This window comes from Phascolarctos cinereus, unplaced genomic scaffold (genome assembly GCF_003287225.1).
Source record: "Phascolarctos cinereus isolate Bilbo 61053 unplaced genomic scaffold, phaCin_HiC Scaffold_9;HRSCAF=440, whole genome shotgun sequence".
NCBI classification, from domain to species: domain Eukaryota; kingdom Metazoa; phylum Chordata; class Mammalia; order Diprotodontia; family Phascolarctidae; genus Phascolarctos; species Phascolarctos cinereus.
In genome coordinates this window covers 155,876,968-155,900,826 of record NW_027556402.1, presented here as the reverse complement: position 1 = coordinate 155,900,826, position 23,859 = coordinate 155,876,968, and the positions used below count along the sequence as shown (strand labels likewise).

General features: G+C 37.9%; 1 protein-coding gene across 11 annotated transcripts in view; it reads right to left on the bottom strand.

The window, feature by feature from the left end:
• APBB2 (amyloid beta precursor protein binding family B member 2) overlaps nucleotides 1-23,859 on the bottom strand; it is a 411,236-nt gene that overhangs the window by 321,243 nt on the left and 66,134 nt on the right. For 8 of the 11 annotated variants that reach the window (XM_078148568.1, XM_020991135.2, XM_078148564.1 and 5 more), the window contains one exon: nucleotides 19,995-20,117. The exons of 1 other annotated variant lie outside the window; for it this stretch is intronic. The gene's annotated coding sequence lies outside the window, so the exon portion shown is untranslated. The remainder of the gene's footprint in view (nucleotides 1-19,994; nucleotides 20,118-23,859) is intronic. 2 more of the 11 variants (XM_078148563.1, XM_078148567.1) reach the window with 1 other exon arrangement.

Sequence of the window (23,859 nt, the reverse complement as noted above, 5' to 3'; positions counted from 1 at the left end):
CCAAAACAATTTTGATGATTATATTAAATATACAGAAAGTGAGTTCATAATCTACTTAGCAGGGGACAGCTAGGTGGTGCAGTGGATAGAGCACCAGCCCTGGAGTCAAGAGGACTTGAGTTCAAATTTGGCCTCAGACACTTGACACTAACTACCTATGTTACCCTGGACAAGTCACTTAACTCCATTGCCTAGCCAATAATAATAATAATAATAATAATAATAATAATATAATAATAACAATAATAATAATAATAATGATGATGATGATGATGATGATGATGATGATGATAATGATAATAGACTGTCACTATAAAATAAAAATGATGATTAATAAATTACCTCTAGCTAATACTAGTGCAGAAAAAAATACTTTAGATACCAAAAATAAATACTCTACTGATTAAGAACCAAGAGGTTAAGAACTCAATCCCTGAGTAAACTCACATATGAGGAACACTAACTGTTGTGAAAACATCAGAAATACTGAAAGAAGTAATTTTATTATAAAGTATTTTTTTGTGTCTTCAAAGAATTAAAAATGGCTGCCAAATAGGGAAAGGGGTATAGGAAGAAAGGTAAAAGAGGAAGTCCCATAATGACAACTGAGAGGAGGACAGCACAATATATAACTCTGAATGCCTTTTCCCACAGAAATAAAGCATTACAAACAATGGCTAAAGTCTCTAACATGGTTTTGAGAACACTATGCCAGTTCAGATACATTCTAGAATGAAAAGGTTCTTGTGAATCAAACTATCCATTATCCAGAGAGAGAGAGAGAGAGAGAGATAGTATGTGTATATGTATGTGTGTATGCATAAGTATATATGTAAATATATAATATATAACTTCATAAAATAACACTTTCTATGGGAAATTGTATTCTGATTCCAAAAAAAGTGGCTTACAAATAAATAATTTAAGGAACACAAGCAGAAGACTGCCTCAACATGAGAACTTTACTTAAAGAGTTAGGGTTCACATGTTAGGCCCTCATCCTAGAAAAAAGCTGTAGGCCCTGAATCACCCACATACTCAGACACTAAAGCAGCAAGCTATTTTAGCTTTTGAGGGAAAAAAATATGGGAAGCTTTTTTTATGTGACATTTATCTTGACCTGCAAGTAAAATAAATAACTTTTAATTTGTATAAAATAAATAACTTTCAACTTAAATGGACTAATAAAAACATAAAATAAGGTTCTATTTTTTTCCAGGCCTCCACATGTGTAGAAAACCAGGAAAAGAAAGGGCCTCTAGCTAGCTAGCTTCTCAAATAGATAGGTTATCTATTTCATATAAGTGATATATTTTTATTTAATACATATAATAGAAATATATTATATTTAGTATATATGATATATCTACAGATATAGGTCTATACACATCTAGATCTATATATCTACACATGTCTATATTTAGATCTATATATATATGAATATCTAGATATACGCATCTAGATATGTAAAGATATCTACAAACAGGTATCTATTTTATATCTATTGATAGGGACACATGCATATATCTGTCCGTCCGTGTACATATACTTGGTTTCAGTCACATTGCAGAAATTTGGACCAGAAAAGCAAACTTTAACATTAGTATAGACTTATGTTGTTCACACACATGGACACACACACACACAATTTACTTCAAAATAACCTAGAAAAAATATTTCAGAAAGAATTTACTCAAAGGCCAAGCTGACCACCCTGAGTATAGACTTATGAGTCTTAGAGACTAAAGCAATCTAAAGCAAAGGAAAAGTCAAACATCAAAAAGATCAAATATTTAATAAACGGATCTATCCCCTCAGGTCCTTAAACAAAAAGGCTCAATTCTATGGGGAATGAGTTATCTTCTGGGAATAAACTTTTTATGCCAGTGAGAAGAACAAATCTTCCAAGAACATCAGGGTGGAGGAGGGCAATTTACTAAATGGCATTTCTGTGTCTTCAAAGAATTAAAGTGAGTTTTGCAGAGGCGAGAGTAATTTTACTCAATAGGTGATTCAGCCTTTTAATTTTTTTTCAGGAAGAGGGTGGAGAAATCAGTGTATTATCGTCTTTTGTTATGTATATATATATATATATACATACGTGTGTTTTTAAAAAATAGAACAACTTAAATGGAACCTATTTCACCAACATTGAATAATATGATACTTTCCTCTCAAGTCAACAAAATTATTAAATAACTACCATATACCAGGCAGTGTGCACCAGCACTGAGGCTTGATACAAAGAGGTAAATAAATACAAAATGAGACTAGGTGAGAGCCCAGATTGGGCTTCTAGGTGGTGCAATGGATAGGACACCAAGTTTCAGAGGCAGCCACCTCAACCCTTCAGAGAATACTGACTTAACGACCTTTTGGCCCTAAGACAAAGCTCATTCCAATACAGTGCTTTACTATGGAGCACCATGTACTTTACTACGAACACAACTGTGTTGCCTAATTTTTTTCCTTTCTAGGGCTTTCAAACATACCCTATTATACTAGGCTTGGAATGAGAATTATTGTGATTGCTGGTGATATTGGAATTCAGGGTCACTTGTCCCCAGGAGTCATAAAATTTGCTCCAAAAGACCAGCAAAAAAAATTTGAACTCTTCCTGAGTTCAAATCTGACTAGCTATGTGACCCTGGGCAAGTCGCTTAACTTCTGTCTCTGTTTCCTCATCTGTAAAATGGGGCTAACAATAGCACATACCTCTCAGGGTTGTTGTAAAGATCAAATGGAATAATATTTATATGCTAGTTGCTATAATTATTATAAATATAAGGGGGAAGGAAGAAAGTATTTCTTTTCCTAATGGAATTTTTTTTTTAAAAGCTACACTTGTTAATAAAGGCAAGAGCTTTTAGAACATTTCTGATTTTCCCACCATGCTATGCAATTTTATTTTATTTTAGATGTTTGGACAAACATTCATATTTTCAAGTAAAATATACTGTTTTTATACAAAATGTGTCCTACTAAACTGCCTTAAGTAGAACACATGTTTTCAATTGGGGGCTGTTCTGGGAACCAGCCACACACACTGCTGGTCCTCTTTGTGCTCAAGGACACATTGTGAGTGTGATCGGTACATTATTAGTCAGTTACAAAAGTGAAGAAAAATACACGTATGCACAAAACCCCCCACGAGCTTCCACAGCTGCTGAATATGCCCCACTTTCATGATCACAGAACTGCGCAGAGAGTATCTGATGACTGTAGAAGAGAGAAATCTTCGAAGAGAATATTTGAGAACACAGAACCAAAAAAAAAAAAGCCAAAAAGATTTATTCTCCATTAGACTAAGGATACTCCCTTAAAGTATATGCCCTTTTTTAATGATAACTGATTTGACTTTCATATTCTGATATGAAATAAGTTAAGACAAATAGTCCCTCTGAAATCCTGACTGCAGAGCTTTTTTAACTGGAATAGCTATTGCTGCCAATATAGTGACAAGTTTTATAGAAAGCCCACAAATTCCATCGTCTGCCGCAGACCACATGGTAGAAAATGTACTCTCTCTCTCTCTCTCAGGTTGATTCAGCTAGAAAAAAAAATAACTTCTGCTCCAGTTTTTAATGAATGCAGCAAATCTTTCAATGATCTAAATAGCCACCTTGATCTAACTGCCTCCTTGAAAGAATATTTTCCTGACTACAAATCATAACTGCAGCCATTTCCAAGGTGGGCTGTCTCATTGCAACAGAAAATATGTCCTATCCCATCAGTCTGTTGGGTATTTCAGAACTATCAGATTGGGAGCCACCATATTTGCTATAAGCCACTATAAGCCAGCTATAAAGAAAGTTTATTTGGAGTGAATGTCACCACCCCTCAAAACCCCTACTTAATCTTCCTTCCATCACTGTTCCCTCATGCTTCCTTTATTGCTCTTCGAAGGACCTTCTCAACTCAGATTTGTGTTCCATCCTCAGCCAAGGTACTCCACGCCACCTCAACCCTTCAGAGAACACTGACTTAACGACCTTTTGGCCCTAAGACAAAGCTCATTCCAATACAGTGCTTTACTATGGAGCACCATGTACTTTACTATGAACACAACTGTGTTGCCTAATTTTTTTTCCTTTCTAGGGCTTTCAAACATACCCTATTATACTAGGCTTGGAATGAGAATTATTGTGATTGCTGATGCTATTGGAATTCAGGGCCACTTGTCCCCAGGAGTCATAAAATTTGCTCCAAAAGACCAGTAAAATAACCAAGTAGCCAAAGCATTTGAACTCCTAATTTGAGGCTAGTCTTGCTCATATTATAAAACACTAGTGTACAATAGCAGAAAATCTGAAGAAGCACTCTTCTTGGATTGAAGTGCTCCGAAAGCTCACTACCACACACACGCGCGCACACACACACACACACACACACACACCCTGCATGGTTTTTTCTGAGGAACATAAAATGGGCTGATGGGACCAGAACTTAAATTACTAAAAATGTGAAATCAGTGACTGAAAGGATGAAGAAATTAAGGAATGAACCGAAGAACACTAACCTAAATAAGCCCTCAGGCAAAGGTTGGATAGCCATTTGGAGAATGTGGGGAGGAAGACATTCTTAGATTGCTATTGTGGCCTCTTAGCTCTGAGGCTCTGTGATTTTGAGTCATGTGGGCTGTGTACAGAAGGGACTCAGCAGAAGGAGAGTGCTCTGAGTGACTGAGAAGGCTGAAAGTCTTCCCTGTACTGCAGGAGTGTACCCTGTTTCTGTCAGGTTGTTGTTGTTTTTGTTGTTGTTTAAGTTAAAAAAAAAAAAAGGAAAGGAAAAAAAACCAACAAGAAGAACTTTGTTCTCTATATATTTTGTTAATCTGAGTGCATAAACAGGAACTGGGAGCACTTTTATAGCCAAATTCTAATTTTCCCAAGAAAAACTCCATGTCGGGTCGTGTGCAATATACCTTCATAGTTATTATTACAAATCTTTCAAGATTATAGGATCACAGTTTGGAGCTGGGAGGGACCTTGGAGGTTACTGAATCCAATCGCCTCATCTTATTGTGGAGGAAACTGAGGTCCCAAAATGTTACGAGATCTGTCCATGGTCACACACTTATTGTCTTACGTGGGATTTGAATTTAAATACTTCTGACTCCAATTCCAGCCCTCTCTCCGCTATATCATAATGCCTCTCATGACTTTACCTGGGTTCCCCCTTCACCAGATAAGTCTTTACAGAAGTCCAGATAAATGCTTGCCGGGTATGTTTTAAAGTGGATTCTTGTTCAAACAGGGCCTGGACTAGAAAATCTCTGAGGTTCTTCCCATTCTGAGGTTCTGTGATTCTAATGATAGAGAAATCAAGTGTAGTCAACACCTCATAATCTCTAAAAGAAGATCTAGTGCAGATGATGGAAAAGAAGAAAGGATATTGAGAGGGAACCTAGAAAAACTTGCTAGAACCACCACCAAGGCAATCTACTGCTTCAAATTGCTTTGATTTGTGTCACAATTGGGAAAAAACTTAACCATAACCCATTTTCTTCTGATAAGGGAGTACATGAAATCACCAAGAGAATATAAAAGGAGAAAAGGATCTCAGATAAAATCTCACCCAAATTCCATATTTCTGCTGATAGTATCCTACTTTTTCTCAGCATTCAGGACCTGAAGTCATTTTACGCTGCCCTCTTCAGTTGATCTTTAATTTATCATCAAATCTTGTTTTTACCTAGGAAACATACACATACACACACACACATACACACACATATACATATGTAGGTATGTATGTACATATATACATATATCCATTTCAACCATTAGCTTTGTCTTTGTGTACTTTCCCATTAAGGAGATACTGATATCTTTAATTACATGTCATACTTCTACTGTATCCCCCATTTTGGATAAAGAAGCCAAGGGACCGATTGCCTAGGAATATGTGTGGAGTGGCTAAGTCCACTATGCTTTCCTAAAGAAATCTTCCAAAATGGCTGAATTAGCCAGGAATTGTAGATAGGATAAACAATCAAGGTCTAGAGCACTGGCTTGGATAAATCCCTCTTTGTGAGAGAACCGAAAGGGTAGGCAATGGAAAGGATCATAAGCCAACAGCCTGGGATACTGTTTCTAGAAAGGTTCATAGTAAGTAACACCCAGCCTGGTATTTTTACAAGCTTCCTTTTACAAGCACTTCCAATTATCATCATCATCTTTCTTCTTCTTCTTCTTCTTCTTCTTCTTCTTCTTCTTCTTCTTCTTCTTCTTCTTCTTCTCTTCTTCTTCTCCTTCTTCTCCTTCTTCTCCTTCTTCTCCTTCTTCTCCTTCTCTTCTCTCTCCTTCTCCTTCTCCTCCTCCTCCTCCTCCTCCTCCTCCTCCTCCTCCTCCTTCTCCTTCTTCTTCTTCTTCTTCTTCTTTTTTTTCCTAAAGTCTTTCCCTTTGTTAATAAGCCTTACTAAATTGATTCCTGTGGTCTGGAGTGTGCAGCAGCAGGGAGAAGAAGAGAAACAGGTAAAAGATACCTAAATCAGATATTTGGTTGTGGCAGCAGCTGCAGCAGATGGGAGAAAGGTAATTAAAGATCAGGTTTGTCAGACTTCTGAGCCCAGGAAGTCAAGCAGGCTGGAGCACCAAGATCACCTCAAGCTGGGATTTAGCAATCAATGAGGTTTAGAAAGTGAAAAGCAAAAGCCCCGGGCCAGTGGCAAAGCCCCCTGAACCAAGTCCAAGGAGGTGATGAAATTTCTGGGAAGCCTACCAAAATCAGCAAGGTCCAAGTCCCAGGCTTAGACCTTTCACAGCTCTGCCCCTCCCAGTGACACTACCCAGCGTCCAGGGCACTGGTACTTTATGAGCCCATATCACTGCAATTAGTTTCTTCATATTCAGTCCTCAGTCTCTCCTCTCTGATCAACCTGGAAAACTAAGGGCAAATTAAATTTCCTAACACAGCACTTTATCATATGACTCCTTTGCTCTAAACCCTTCTGTGACTCACTCCTGTTTGTAGAAACGTCCAAAATCTTACACTTAGGCACTGACAGCCTGGTCCTACTCACCATATCCAAGAAGCACTTCTTGAGTGAAACGCTACTCCCACTAGGATGATCTCCTTACTCTCCCATAAACTCCCTAAGCACATTCCCACCTCCCTACCTGTGTTGATGCCTTTCACCCATCCTGGGATGCCCTCCTTCTTTTATATCTGACCCATCCTACAAAATCCAGCTTTTTTTCTAAGTCGTACAGAATGTTGGCAAGAGTACTGGGACAAAATCCCAATCCTGCTACTTGCTAGTTGGGCTACCTTCGGCAGGTCACACATCTACTCAAGATCTAAATTTCCTCATCTATAAAATGATCCCTAGGGGCTCTTCTAACTCTGAAATCTGATGGTGCCACCCTAGCTAGTACTGACTTTTCCCTTCTCTGAAAATTTTTATCACTCATTTTGCATTTGTAATCCTTTTGTACCATCCAAGATTCAAATAGAGAGATGACCTCATCCAATAAATGTGTCTTCAGTTGAATTACAGAAAGGCATATCTCATAGAAGAGTAAAAAATGATAGGACTATACAAACTATTAAATTTAACTGGGTCATCATGCATTTGAGGCAGCTAGGTGGCACAATGCATAGATTGCTGGATTTGGAATCAGGAAGACCTGAGTTTCAATCTTGCCTCAGACATTTACTAGCTGTGTGACCCTGGGCAAGAGACTTGAATCCTCTTTGCTTCAGTTTCTGCATCTGTAAAACAGTGATAGTAATAGCATCTACCTCCTAGCCTCAAATGAAATTATGAGGCTCAAATGAAATAACATGTGCTTTGTGAACCTTTAAGCACTCTATAAATGCTAGCTATTATTATTAATCAGTTTCTTTAGAATTATTATTTTATCAGGCACACATATAGCAAGCATAGTTTATTACACATACAAGACTAATCAACATTCTCAGATTGAACTAAACTATGTAAGGGAGTGAACATAGATTCACCCAATTTATTATGTATTGAGCTTGGAAACTGATACATTGGATTCCAGATGTAATCCAGATTAAGGATTACAGTCTGTCCATTCTATCAAAAACCTTAAAATCTGGGAGTTATAAAATTTGGCATCACTGAAGTTTTGAAGAGTCAGGAATTAGGATAACTCTCATGGGGAAGAGAAGGTAAAACAGGGTGAGAAGCACAGTAGATGAATGGAAAGATCTTTGTTTTTTAATCTCATATGGCTAACATCTGTCCAAACAAAAGGCCACTGAAAAACTCTGAAAAGCTATCACATTGCTAACCCCTGAAGAGCTGTTAACAGCAATTTTATTAAAGTTCATTAAAACTGCAGATGTTCTCTAAAGAGAGTGATCTGTGCATTTCAGGCCATCTTGGCTTGAACATTCAGGAAAAAAAAAAGATGATTTTTTTTAATTTTCAGAAAAAAATTATAGATATATTTCATGATATTTGAAGTCATCATGCTTCTATCTTAATTAAATAGCCTCTCTTCCCCCTTCCCCCCAAAAAGAGACTGTCACAGATTGATAATTTCAAAAACTAAAACTAAATTTAAAATCTTTAAAAGTGTTTAGAGACAAAATTGAAACAATATTTTTCAGATTAAGTCTGCCAAGAGGTTAAGAGTTAAATGGAGGATGGTAGGAAGGTTGCCATCTCCTCTGGAAACTCTGCTCCCATGAATTTTGATTACAAGAAAAGCAAAATTAATATACAAATTTTAAAGTTACTGAAAGGCTGCATAGAATTTTCTCTTAGTACCTACTCTATTATTTCAAGTCTAAGCAGGCCTTTCTTAGCAAACAACTTCCCTGATTAGTGATCAGCTTCTGGGGATTTTTATGGCCATTTTCAGTTATGTGGTTTGCTAAGCAAACACAGTCAAGAAACTAAGAAGAAAGATACACACCCTCACACTGCACCACGTAGAAGTCTCCTTTCAGATGGTTGAGTATAGATGGGTATTTTTTTTACCATTAATCAATATAATAGTTTAATATATTACTTAATCAGATGTTCATCGATAGATTAATGCTTCCAATATGGTCCCCTCATACATTTTTTTTAATTCTTAGTTTTGAAAGGTATCAAAACTGAAGGAACCTACATCTGAATACTCGCTCTATGTGTGTAAGGGACAATTTGCCAAAGGTGCTGGTGGTTTTTTGCCATGTTGGGAATCTCCAGATTTCTCCTCGAGGAGCCCTTGACTGGCCATCAGGATCCTTCTACCTGTTTTAGTGATTAGATATTTACAAGACAAAACTATGAAAATGCAATTAAAAATGCTAAGATTACATTCAGAGAGGCATAGTTTTTAAGAACAGGCAGGTGATGGTCTCTTTGTATTCCATCCTGCTCAGACCACACCTGGAATGCTGAGTTCCATTCTAAGCACCACATTTTAAGAAGGACATAAATAAAATTAGAGGATTTGTCAGAAAAGGGCAACTAGGATGGTCAAGAGTCTAAATCAAATCATATGAAAATGCGCTAAATGAAATCAAGATGTTTAGACTGGAGAAAAGTTTTAGGAGGAACAAGATTACTAGCTGTCTTCAAGTATTTGAAAGGTGATGATGTAAAAGAAGAATAAGGCTTATTTTGCTTGGCCCTAGTGGGCAAAATTACAACAAAGTATAGAAGCTGCAGATATTCAGAATTAGGTTTGAAGAAGGTGAGATTTCCTGACAATTATCCCAAAGTAAAAAGGGCTACCTTAAATAGAAGGCTCCCCTCCAATGGAGGTCTTCAAGCAAAAATCAGATGATCATTTGTTAGCTAAGTTGCAGGGGGGTTACAATTCCAGCCTTGAAACTCCCTCGCTATGTAACCATGGGCACATCATTTCATTTCTCAGCTTTCTCATCTTGAGAACCAGATGACAATCTCCAGTTTCCTTTCCAATTCTATAAGTTCCATGCTTCTAAATCTTTTTTTTACTAAAACCAAGCACTTTACACTTATCATAAGGATATTTGAAAAAGTATTCTTAAATGACCTTCACTCAGCCACTTCTTCCATCTTTTGGGGATCTGTGATTTTGTCAAGGTGAGAATCCCTTCCGCTAATATAGGCTGCCATTCTCACATGAGTCAGTTAACTAGCATTTACCAAGCACCTTTTATGGGCCAGGCATTGTGCTTCGTGGTCTTCTCTAGGTGCCAAGACTGAAAAATTCATCATCCTGTGGCCAACTTCACGACTGAAACTGGTTCTTTGACAACAGACATCCCTGTGTCCCAATTCAAAATCTCTCCAGTTTATTAGGAACTGGTCAACCAGTTGGCCAGCTTTTGAGAACCCAGGATTATCTTTAGGCCACCATGAGATATCAGAATACAACTTTGTGAAAGATATATCAATCACATGAAAGATAAAATAAGTTAGATTCCTAAACAAGTAAATAATAAACTGAATGAAAGTAGTTTAGGTACATAAGTTAGATTGACTGGTGTTTATACTAATTTCTCATAAGCTCCTGCTTAGATGTATTCTACATAAAGGGCTATTTTTTTAAATTGTTGTTTTCTTGTTTGGTCAACAGTGATTTAATAGTGTAATTTTGCCCATGAATGAAGTAAGGCATTGATCCTTATTTGAAGAGATGCTGAAAATTATTTGACAACTGAAAATTAAGACAAATTTTGAACAGCTGCCCTGTGTGAGTAGAGATCATACTTAGGACATTATAAATCCGAATGTTTTATTGCAGAACATGAAAAGGACAAAGGTGGACACAGCTTGTTAATATGTCTGTAATTACATTTTTAAAAGTCTATTTGGCTATATGTTGCCCAACTACTATGGCTTTGAGATCATTAAATGAAACCAGACAATTTAACAGCCTCCAAGGTATGAATAAAAAGGTTAGGAATTAAAACCATGTAATATTTCAAACATAATATATTTGCTAGGAACCTTTCAAATAAACATGAAATATAACTAATGTCATTTCTGGCTGAAGAAAGTAAATGCCAAAGATTCTGTTGTTTTTTTTTTTAATTTCTGGCATTACTATAAACTACTGAGTTGTATTTTGTCCTCACTGAACTTAGCTTTAATTGCAAATAGGAATCTACATTTATCACAAATTTCACTGTAACCCTTTCTTAATAGCTGTATCTTCTGAATCCCAGTATCTTCAGACATAATGGCTCTATTCAAACACAAATATTTTTAAGTCATTTTTATTTCAATTCTCAAAGCAAAAAAATTAGGTTATATCCTCCTGGCATATAACACCCTATTTCTCACACAACCTTTATTTGAATTGGTCACTAAGATTTAAAATAAGTAGTACTTAAAAAAAAAACAGTACAAGGGTATATAGCTAGGGAAGACACAGGATGCCAACTTTTGATCCGTTAAAAAAATTTTTTTTAAGAGGAGAAAATACATCCAGCTAACTCTACACACATATTTCAATGTTTTGAACACCATAGGAACAAAAGAATAGCCAGGTAACAAATGCACCTGTAACAAAAGGTAACATTGCTACATTTAAAACCTAGACAAAACTGGAGGCAAACCTGCCTTTTGGCAATTCAAGTTCAAATAAGAAGATTAAAAAGAAAGGGCAGAAAATACAAGAATTGAACCCTCCAGGATGTCTCAGGCAGAAATGAGAGAAAGGGAGGCTAGGCATGGCCTGACCTATTAGAGAAAGGTAGATAGAAAGCATTGCAAATTGTAACAGCTTGATTTTAATCCCAGATTAAAAGACAAGTAGGAGACATGAGTTGTTAGCTGGGTGTGAGGGAAAGGAACACGCCTCAAACCTTCATGACTGTGAGGGTTTTGTTTTTTAGGATTTCTCAGTCGCCCTAGGGGGTGACACGGTTACATCAAAGACAGGTATGCATTCTGTCCATGTTTTCATAAAAAATTCCTAAAGTATGAAAAAATGAATGGCAAGAGATTAAAAAAAAAGTACCTGAAAATAGTCTCTCTCCACTCCTTTGCTCCCAGTGCTTGGCATTTTGTCTTGCTACAATCTGCCTCCCTTTCCAATTAAATAATATTTCCATGAGAACTCTGAAGCTCCACACAGAGGCTGTACTCTGACACAGGTGGCATGATATGATGGAAAGACTGCTTGGAGTCAGGAGGGACCTGAACTCCAACTCTCTGGAACACTAGCTCTATATGACATGGGCAAATGACTTCACCTCTCTAGCTTCAGTCCTCTTACCTGGACAATTTTTTTTTACAATACTACACCTGGAGTATTGTTTGGGTCAAAGAAGATCATGCATGTTACAGGGCATCCCAAACCTAAAGTGTGATCTAAATGTCAGGGTATGGGTTTTTTCACAATTTTTTTAAAGACATGCTGTAGAAAATTCTGCATTAAACAAACTAGTTATCTGTTTTTAATACTTTGTGGATGTATTATAATTATAATAGGGATCATGGGATCATAGATTTAAAAATGGAAGAGACCTTTGAGGCCACCAAGTCCAACATCCTTCATTTCACAAACCAGGAAATCTATTCTTCATAGTACAAATCAAGTCTATTTTTGGTTAAATGGAGAATTACAGAGATTAAAGATACTTACTCCCTTCTGGGGCAACAGATTTAGTAATCTGGAAAATGGCTCTAGAGAATGTGATTTGATTTTCCAGAGTCCACTCCATGATGCATTCTTAGGTAATTTTCTCTGAGAAATCACCAAAGACAAGCACTTGTTTCAAAGAGATAACAGACCAGCTGTCATCAGAAGAGATTTGTGACAAACCAAGGCTCAAGATTAGCCAGCAAGTGACATTATGTTTAAGTGGAAGTCGATCCCTATCGTAATCTGAGGTTGTTGCTTAACACAGAAAGTTTTCATAGAAAAGTCATGTTGGGGAAGCCCAAGACAAGGAACTTAATCTTCATTTCCCCAGAACTAGCCTGACTTATGAATTCTTTTTCTATGGAATTTTTCGGCTTGGTCCCTTCCTTTCAATCCCATAGCCACCACCTTAATCTAGTTGTCCATGTGCTCACAATTTAGATTACTGCAAAAGACACTTTATTGATCTCTCTGTCTTTGGTCTCTCCCAACTCTAATCCATCTAACACAGAATCGCACAAAGAACATTCCTCCAACACCATTTTTGTTATCACTCCCTCTGTCAAAGAGCCTGCATTGGCTCCCTATTGCTTATCATAACAAACAACCTTTATAGGCTAGCATCAAAAGCCTTGCACCAGGCAACTAGGTGGCACAGTGGATAGAGCACCGCCTCTGAAGTCAGGAGGACCTGAGTTCAAATCCAGCCTGAGACCAAACACTTGACACTTAACTAGCTGTATGACCCTGGGCAAGTCACTTAACTCCAATTGCCTAAAAATAATAAACAAATCAATCAATAAATCAATAAAAGCCTTGCACCATCTAACTAAGTTCCTTTCGTATCATTGTCCTGACCAGACCCATGGTTTCAATCAAAGCAATTTGCATTGAGTTTGTTGCACACAAATTCTAGGAGAATTTGTCTGTTCTTATTTTTATGTCTTTAGTCAGCAAGTTCCTCCACCTCTAATAACCCTCCCTACCACTCTCCCCAATCTTTGAACCCTATTAGATCACAACCTCTTTCCTCAGCAGAAAGACTGCTAGATTTGTAGGCCAAGGACCTGGGTTTGAATCCCACTCCATTATCTGCTACCTATGTGACACTGGGCAAGTAATTTGATCTCTTTGTGATTCGGTTTACAAGTCTGTAAAATGGATGGGATAGGCTAGATGACCTTTAAGGTCCCTTCTAGCTTTAACCCTATGCCTTTTGATCTTTGTGGAAATCTAGAACAAATAATTCTGAAGGGAGTGAGCAAGGAGGAGAGGGTTTGAAGAAAAGCAGTTATTAGCCTCTACACATCTATTTTCTTATATACTTTTTTTAAACTGTTTTCAAATACTGGTTGTGAACCCCAGAAAAACAAATATTTGTGCCCTATCTCTTAGTAGGTTCTCATTGTTGCAAAATGACCAAACAAAAAAATATTGATATGGCACATGATAGCAATAGGAGGGACTACAATTCTGAGATTCCTGGACATACTTTGTATTCCGGTTGAAAAAGGAAAACTGAGGCTTTGGAGAGAACAACAGCTGTTATATCATAATGTTAAAATAAACTTTGTGATAACTATTCATGCTTGCTTTGCTGCTGAAACAACTATATTGACAGCAAATACTACACCTCCACCAGCAGCTTAGCTTTGACATCCTAGGTTTGTTGCCCATTTGCTTTAAGTCTAGACCCTGGAGGACCTTCTCTTTTGAAGATTTAGAAAATAGATAATTGAAAAAATCATGACAAGATAATAATTCTAAGATATATATTTTATCAGTAAGACAGCTATTTATTTCTCACCTGATGCAACTTATTTACAGGTGATATAATGTATTTAAAGATTTTATAAGCTAGCTAAATTTAATTACTATTTCAATGTAGTTGAGGTTTTGAATTTTTTGCTACAAAGAACATGAGATATATGTCCTTGGTGCATGCATATATACACACATGCATTTATATAATATACATGCATATATCCACAAGAATGTATTTCAATCTATAATATACACATATATACAGTACATATTCACATCCTTCCATATGATTGCACATTGTACCATAAGATAGGTTGTCTAATTGATAAAACAAAACTATTTCTTCCTTTGCATTGTTTTCTTACTCTGAATTTTTCATTACAAATCTTAAAGAAATGTATGGGCTTCCAAAGTCTATGGTTATACCCTTTGACCTCAGCAATACCACTATTAGGTCTGCATCTCAAAGAGATTAAAAAACAAAAACAAAAAAGTACCTAGATGTACAAAAAATATTTATAACAGCTCTTTTGGTGGTGGCAAAGAATTGGAAATTGAGGGGATGCCCATCAATTGAAGGATGGCTGAACAAGTTGTGGTATATGACTGTGATGGAATATGATTGTGCTATAGCAAATGATGAGGACACTTTCAGAAAAATCTAGAAAGACTTACGTGAATTGACACAAAGTAAAGTGACAGAACCAGGAGAACACTGTGCCCAACAACAGCAATATCGAATGTTAATCAGCTGTGAATGAGTTAGATATTCTCAGCAATACAATGATCCAGGACAATTCTGAAGGACCTATGGTGAAAAATGCTATCCACCTTTAGAGAAAGAACTAATGGAGTTTGAATGCTGACCGAATCATACTATATTTTTAACTTTCTGGGGTTTGGGTTTGGTTTTTGTTGTTGTTGTTGTTGTTCCACATTTTCTTTCTTTTTTTAATTAATTGTTTTTAGTTTTCAACATTCACTTCCGTAAGATTTTGAGTTCCAAATTTTCTCCCCATCTCTCCCTCCTGCCACCCCAGGAGGCATGCAATTTGATATAAATTCTACATATACATTCCTATTAAACATATTTTCACATTAGTCATATTGTAAAGAAGAATTAGAGTCAATGGGAGAAACCACATGAAAGAAAAAACAAACAAAAAAAAAGGAAAAAAAAGGGAGAGTAAATAATGTGCTTCAATCTGCATTCAGACTCCACAGTTCTTCTCCTGGATGTGGACAGCATTTTCCATCATGAGTTCTTTAGTTGTCTTGGATCCTTGCATTGCTAAAAACAGATAAGTCTATCAAAGTTAGTCACTGGACATTGTAGCTGTTACTGTGTACAATGTTCTCCCAATTCTGTTCACTTCACTCAGCATCAGTTCATATACGTCCTTCCAGGTTTTTCTGAAGTCTGCTTGCTCGTAATTTCTTATAGCACAATGGTATCCCATTACATTCATATACCAAAACTTGTTCAGCTATCCCCCAACTGATGGGTATCCTCTCAGTTTCCAATTCTTTGCCACCACAAAAAGAGCCTGCATTTTCTTTCAGTCATTTTTCAGTCATGTCCAACTCTTTGTGACCCCTTTTGGGGTTTTCTTAACAAAGATACTGCAGTGGTTTACCATTTCCTTCTCCAGCTCATTTTTACAGATAAGAAAAGTGAGGCAAACAGGGTTGAATGACTTACCCAGGATCACACAGCTAGTAAGTATCTGAGGCCAGAGCTGAACATAGGAAGATAAGTCTTCCTGACTCTAGGCCTGGCACTTTCATAACATGACTAAGATAGAAATATATTCCGCATGCTGTCACATGTATAACTGCTATCAAATTGCTTACTGTCTCAGGGAGGTAGGAGGTTAAGGAGGGAGGGAAAAAACTTGGAACTCAAAATTTTAAAAAAATGTTAAAAATTGTTTTTATATGTAATATTTAAAAATGATCAAATAAAATACCCAAGTGCTCAGAAAAAAAAAGTCTATGGTTACAGCAAAATTTTAGGAGCTGCTTCTCTCTTCTATTTATACTCTGAGAAGGCTCATCAGCTTTCATGGGTTCAATTCTATGCAGCTGATTCTAAAATCTAGCTATCCAACACCAAACTCTCTCCTGAACTTGAGTCTCATGTCACCAAAAACCCATTGGACTTCCCTGACTGTCCCATAGGCTTCCAAAATATAACTGGCTAGAGTAGAAATAAACACTGACTTTGGAGTGAGAAGACCTGAGTTGCTATCTTTGACGCTATCTTTGATGACCTATGTGGTCACCTGGACCTCATTCATAAAATAATGGGAGGGGGGAACTAGACAGACCTCTGAGGTCCCTTCTACCTCTAGATCTACAATCCCAGTTCCAAACAGAATATTTTCTATTCCTCCCCTCCCTCAACCCTCTCTTCTTCCCAACTTTCTTATTTCTGTGAAAAAAAAAAAAGACCACCACCTTTCCAGGAACCTAGGGTAGAAACCTTGGAGCCATCTTGCATCTTCTTCACCCTTCACATCTGTTCATTTGCAAAATTCTTACGATTCTACAACCATGATATGTTTCAATTACATCCCTTTGCTCAGCATTTGGATAACTTCCACTAAGTTCAGGTCTTCATTACCTTTCACTTTGACTATTTCAGAGGCTTCCTAATTCATTTCTCAGCCTCTACTTAACATTCCAGCCAAAATTATATTCCCCGTTATAGGACATTTCATCTCTCAATCTTTGGGCAGGCTGTCCTTTCCCTCCAAGCCTGGAACAAACTTCCTCCTCACCTTTAACTCTCAGAATTGCTAGCTTCAAAATTCCATTCAAGGGCCATTTACAGAAACTAACCCTTCCCCCACCCCTGAAATGACTCTATGTATTTTATATTTATTTATATGCACTTCCCTCACTAAAATGCAAGCTCCTTGAAGGCAGGACTATTTTATTTTTGTCTCCATACTCCCGGCACCTATCACTGTGCCTGGAACATAGCAAGTGTTTAATGAACATATAAATGATGTCACATTTAAACTGCTTGTGGGAAGAGGGCCCTTTTATTAACTATAAACACAATTATTAGAGGAATCCACAAAATGAGAGGTTATGAGAAAGGCATACAAAGTTTGTTTTAACACCAAAAGCAAGAGAATAGATGTCCCCACGTGCTGAGGCTTCAAGAATGCTAAAGTGGATAATTATTATCTGTGTATACAGATGTAGCTGAAAACTCTGATTCATGACAATGAAGCCTGTTTTCACCATGCATATTATCTTTGGATTTGCAATACCTATAATCTGAGGTTCTGTCTCTGACTTACAGTTACCCTGAGGACTTATATCGCTAACTTTTTCTGTTTCAGACTGGTGCACGGCACACTAGCATGTCTGTCTGCCATCTGGTTACAACTATGGAATATGCTGGCAGATTGATGATTTCCCTTTCACTGATGCAAGTAACAACCCTTCCATATTTGCTTTCTTACTGTGTATGATTCTTATCCATGACTTTCTATAAATCCTCCACAGGAGATCTACATAGTAATCCTGCCTGGGCAAAGTCTCGACTCCCATTCTTTGAAAACCTCAGCATACCAACATACCATTCAGACTATCTATTATCTCTGATTCTCAACCAGCATACCTCCTTTTCTGGTTATACACATCCCTGATGGTGTCTCTGATGCCACTTCGAGCTCTAAATACATCTCTAGTAACATGCAGCAGCCTGCTCACGCTCACCATGAATCTTTCTGATGTTCTTTCAGTTACATACAGTAGGAGTTCATGGTGTTCTGTGATTTGCAGCCAGTTAGCATCAATGGGAAATTACTGTATCCAAGAAATTGGCATCCAAGAGGTGGGTTTTTGTGTCAAAGAGCAATCTGGAACCATTGAGTGTATAATCTATCTAGTATTTACCCAAATTATGAACAATAATAATTTAAGTCCAATTCTGTAAAATTGTCAATTATCAAAAAAATCCATAATTAGCAAGACACATGGTCCATCTCCACAAGATCCCATTTTTGAGACAGCTGAATTCTGCTTTAGAACTCAATGATTTTTTTGTTACTATTGGGCAATTTATATTTACGATACCTTCAATGTTTTGTTTTTGTTATTTTTAAATTCTGAAGTTGAGAGAAAATGGGAAATCTCTATTTAGATATTTGTCCACTGTATAGTTATTTTTTAAAAAATCCCAGTTCCATGTGAAAACTGGGGGAAAATACACAAGCTTTATGGTTTTGCTCACAAGAAAAGAAAAAGCTTCCAATGAAAAAATTGTCTTAGAACTTTAAGAATTAAGATGCTTTGCAATATACATGTATATTCAGTCAAAGGGTTGCACTTGAGGACCTAGAAGGCCATCTGTGGCCTCAAGGCCACAGTTTCCCCATCCCTGGTCTAGTTTATCCCAATGTGTTCCATTCTGTACTGACAATTCCTATCACTTTCTTTTTAAACATCATTTAATCATAAAGGAGCCCACCAGGAGGCAAAGAGGAAACTAAAGCTCACATATGTTTATTAAACTGAAACGCCCTGATCCAACAGTTGAGTAGCACCTGAGAAAACCAGAGGCAGTGCAAACTCACATGGCCTTTCCACACTGAGTTAAGGAGCCAAGACCGGTCCTTTGCCTGAGATAACCCTCATGGAAGCTCCAAGAGCACAACAGCATTATTAGCAGGGTCAGTAGCCGCAGCAATAAGCATAATCATGGCATGCTGCAGGCCCAGCCACTGCTGCAGAAGGTAGTGTTGAGTCATGTAAAGTTGGTTTTTCCCCTCACAGTGCTGCTTTTCATCTGCTCACTCTTCTGGCCTTAGAACATTTCTTCTGCCTATCTCAAATGTGTACCTCTCCGGAAAAAAAAAAAATCTCCCTGAAAATGTCAACGCTGTACTGTTACGATAGAGCAAGAAGGCAAAAAAAATCTTCCTAAGCAAACCTAAGGAAGAAGGGCCAGGCATCGCCCAATAGTGTCATGTGCATCTCTCTATAGCCTCTACAGGCTCAGACTCTTACTCTTGCCTCTCTTCACAATGTGAAAACAGAATGAAGAAAAGGCTCTGGTGGCATTTCAGGTTCGGACATTGGGTTTTTTTCTAGCCAAAGACAAGAATGTTGTCTTTGGCTATTATGAGTCTATTTTTTTTCCCTGGACTATGTATCATATTAGAATATAGGTTAGTATGAGTCCATTTTTTTTCTAGCACTATATCAAGGTACAGGTTGCCCCTCAATATAAACCTTATTTCCCAAATGAGCTTCTCAAAAAGAAGAAATATAACTGAGATCCCTTCTTGCTCTAAAAGCTAAAAATCTAGTCTCTCATGAACCTGTGTCAGATGGTATTAGTCCCATTTTACAGACTGAAGAATCTTAGGCTCAGAGTGAGTATATTGTAATTTGTACAAGCGGAAGGGAGAAGGAACAGAGGGAGCAAAGGACAATGGGAGGAAGGGAGGAAGGAAGGAAGGGATAGAAGAAGGGAGTGAAAAGGAGAAGAGAGGGAGGAAAGGAGGAAAAAAGAGAAGGAAGAGGACAGGAAGGGAAAGAAGTGAAAAGGAAGGTGATTACTTAGCAACAGTTATGAAAACTTTGACTCTTCTGTATTTAGACCAATCTATTTTTTCTAGTAATATATAACTGCCCATTATTTAGGTCTCCTTCACTCACATACTTCTCAGAAGCTTTCTCCTATGGACTTCCCATTCAGCCTTTCTTTCTGTTCCACAGCTAGGCAGGTCCAACCACAGCACGCTGGCCTTCAAACAGAAGCAGCTCACCCATAGCTCTGACCTGAGGGTGAAAGGCCAGAATCAATTACATGAATTCATATGTATGGACCACAGAAAAATACACAAGTGGAATACATAAACATGTGATTCAACAAAGAGAAATTTTTTTTAGTAAAATGTAAGCGATTAAGAAACAACAGCAAACTGCCTTCAAAAAAGTATCCTGAAAGCCTGCATACATATCCTAATCCTGAGGAAGGGGCTGAGGTCATTACTTGCTCACTATTTAAGAGAAATTCTGTGTTCCCAGAAAATTTAAACCAGATGTTTTAATTAGTTATGGAAAACAGCAGCTACAATGAAAAATTCATGAACATACAGATCTGCCCCATGGAAAACCACAAGAATGCTTTGGCAAAGAGCTTGTTCTGAATTCTTTGGACATGGTAAGCGAGGCTCATCACCCACAGGAACGCGGGCTGAAAATCAACTTGTTCCATGTGTCCCAATAACAAAATAAAATCCAGATAGCATCTCAAATGTGAAAATATATTTCACAACTTCAAAGGATTCCATGAGAAGATATGGAGCAATGGTCACCAAAAAATGTTTATGTGGTTTGGGGCTAAGAAATTGTGAATGTGGTAGGTTCCTTACACATAGTGCCTGCATCCACTGAAGTCAGCCCACTGTCAGTGAACACTAACTGTTCTAACTGTCTAACTGTGTCAAAGTTTGGGGGTGGGGGTGGGGGGAGGGAGGTATGGAGAAGGAGAACAAGTAACCTCTACTACACTGTGTGTTAACTGGGCACCACTGTGGTCTTGGGCACTCCTGGTTCTCATCTCATCATCAGCAAGACTTTATGGGGGATGGGGTTGGTCAACTTTCAGCTTGTTTGGATACCAAGGGGCATGTTTTGTGCTTGAGTTTTCCTAGAGAAAAGTAGCATCCAGTAAAATGAATTTAACAGTGAGGGGTAAAGGGAGAAAGGAAATACGAGACTGACCCACTGAGTACATTGATATAGGGAATTCCCTGTGAGAAAATTCCCTCAATCAATGCAGTTCAGAAGCTCAGAAAGTCTCATAGAGATGCCTGGGACCACTGAGAGGTGAAGCCCTGGGTCACTAAACCAGTACATGAGAAAGGCAGGACTTGACCACACTTCTTCCAGACCATGGGGCCAGTTCTCTCTCCACTATCCCAGGAAACCTCACATATACACTGAGTAAGAAAAAGAGCATGAAAGAGTGGGAGAGAGCATAAGGGGCATGGGGAAGAGGATGAAAGAGACAGGAGGAGAGATAGAGACAGCAAAAGGTGAGGATGGAGAAAGAGAAAGAACAAAAGGAAGAGCAGAGTATACATGGGAGGATGCCACAGGTGAAATCTTCAACAAAAAAAAAAAGTTAAAACAGACATCCATTTTCTGGCAGATGACTGTCCCTGAATGGAGGAATCCTAAGCACCCTCCCATCATATAAGCAGGTGCTGTTTTTAGATAACTGGCTTTTAAGAACCAGGCAAAGAATATCTCTGCACCTACTTTACTGATTACAATTATCTCTTTGGCACATTCTGTGCTCCTTGCCAAGTCCCAGAGAAATATACCAGGGAAAATACAATGGAAAAACAAGCGCATTCTCTGATCCCTCAAAACACAGTTCTTGATACAGGAGGCTGAAGCTGTTTACCCAAAAAGACAAAATAAGGCTAATGGGCAGCTACTCTCATTCTCACATTTTATTAAAGCCATCAGTGCACAATAAGGATTAACTAGCCTGAAGCCTTCATTTAATAAACTACATACTGAATATTGTAAGACCATTTAGAACAAACTAAATGAAATAAATGATGTTATTTTCAGATATTAAGTCCACAAAGCTCTCAGGATTTCGGTAATTCAAAATAGGCCCAGACACAATCATGTCAAGCCTACTACTAACCACAGAAGAATAGAAACAACATTAGCCTGAAACCAAGGCCCATCTAACTCTCATAAGCTGGTCCTATCCATCCCTTATGAGCTAGATGACCTTGGGAAAATCATTTGATTCCTTTGGGTCTCAATTTCTTGCAGTGTGATGAAGCCAATGGACTTCTTCATAGAACATTTCTTAAATAACTGACAGAAATGCTCGATTCCATTTAAAGATTAGTGAAAATTAAGATGTAGTTTTTTCTATTCAGGTTCATGCACCACCACGCCAAACCTATTCATGGTCCCCTTGGAAGGAAGGAAGAAGGGAAGGACTTATTAAGTGACCACTTAAATGCCAGGCATCAAGCTAAGCACTTTGCAAATGTCTAATTTGATCCTCACAACCACCCTGGGAGGTAGGTGCTATTATTAATCTCCATTTTTACAGTTGGGGAAACTGAGGCAGGCAGAGGTGAAGTGACTTGACCAGAGTTACACAGATAAGTGTCTGAGCTTGGATTTTAATTCAGATCTTCCTGACTTCAGGTCCAGTTCTATCTCTGACATGTACTGACTGTGTGGCCTTGGATAAGTCATTTAAGCTTTAAGACTGTGACTAGCAGAGAAGGGCCCTACCTGCATCAGTAAGTTTCCTCATCAGAGAGTCTTCTGTATCAGGTACGGTACCTGCCTCCTTTCTAGCCCTGAAAAACAAGGCATTTGTCTACTCCTTATCTATTAAGAAGGAGCTAAGAGCCCAAACTATTCAATTACCTGTATAAGGTATCTAACCACTGACAATTAAAAACAACTCCCAGTGCTGAGGGAAGGTATAGGAAGAAGGCTGCAGATGTCTGCCTTCCTGCAATTCCATACCTTTTTCCTTTCTCTGTACTCATTTTAGCACTTAATCATTTATTGTCTGGTATTGATATTTAAGGCAGCTACATGGTGCAATGGATAGAGTGCTCCATCTGGAGTCAGGAAGACCCATCTTCCTGAGTTCAAATTTGACCTCAGACCCTTACTAGCTGTGTCACCCTGGGCAAGTCATTTGACCCTGTTTGCCTCAGTTTCCTCATTTGTATAATGAGCCAGCAAAGGAAATGGCAAACCACTCCAGTATCTTTGCCAAGAAAACCTCAGATAGGATCACAGAGTTAGACACGACTGAAAAAAATGAATGAACAATCGCTATTTAACTGATGTTTCTAAGTCTTGTCTTCTCAGTTAGACTCTCAAATGTCTTTACTTTCTGACAGTGCCTAAGAATCAAACATAATTAAAATCATGGCATTGAGAGCTAGGGGGAAAAAAAATCTTAGTGTTCTAGTCTATTCACTCATTTCAGTAGAAGTGAGCTAAAATGAGAGAGGTTGAGAGCCAGCACTAGAATTTAGCCCTCCTATTCCCTCTTTCCACCACATAGATTGGCCCCATAAATAAATACCTATGGAATTGAACTACAGTTTACTACAAAGTCTCCTGCAGGGATTTTATTTGGAGTTATGTTAACACCCTCAATACCCCAGGGTTGTTTTTCTTCTAACTCCATCCATAAAACCTATTTGGAGACAACTAGCAGGGACAGCCCAATCACAATGCATGTATAGTCTGTCAAAAGTACTTGAATCCTCAGCCACAATGCTTGCCCTGTAGCAGCTCAACAGTGGTCATCTTGAATGGAAACTGCCCATCTTACCAAAAGCTTCCTGGGTTTCCCATATGCCTTTTTGGTAATAGGCTTGTCCCAAGATCATTTTTAAAATTACAGACACTGAGTGAGGGAACCAATAGCAGTGGAGTCCTGGAATAATGGAGTGCACAAAAAAATGCATTTCCTGAAGCAAAAGATTTTATGCCCCAGTAAGGGAACAGA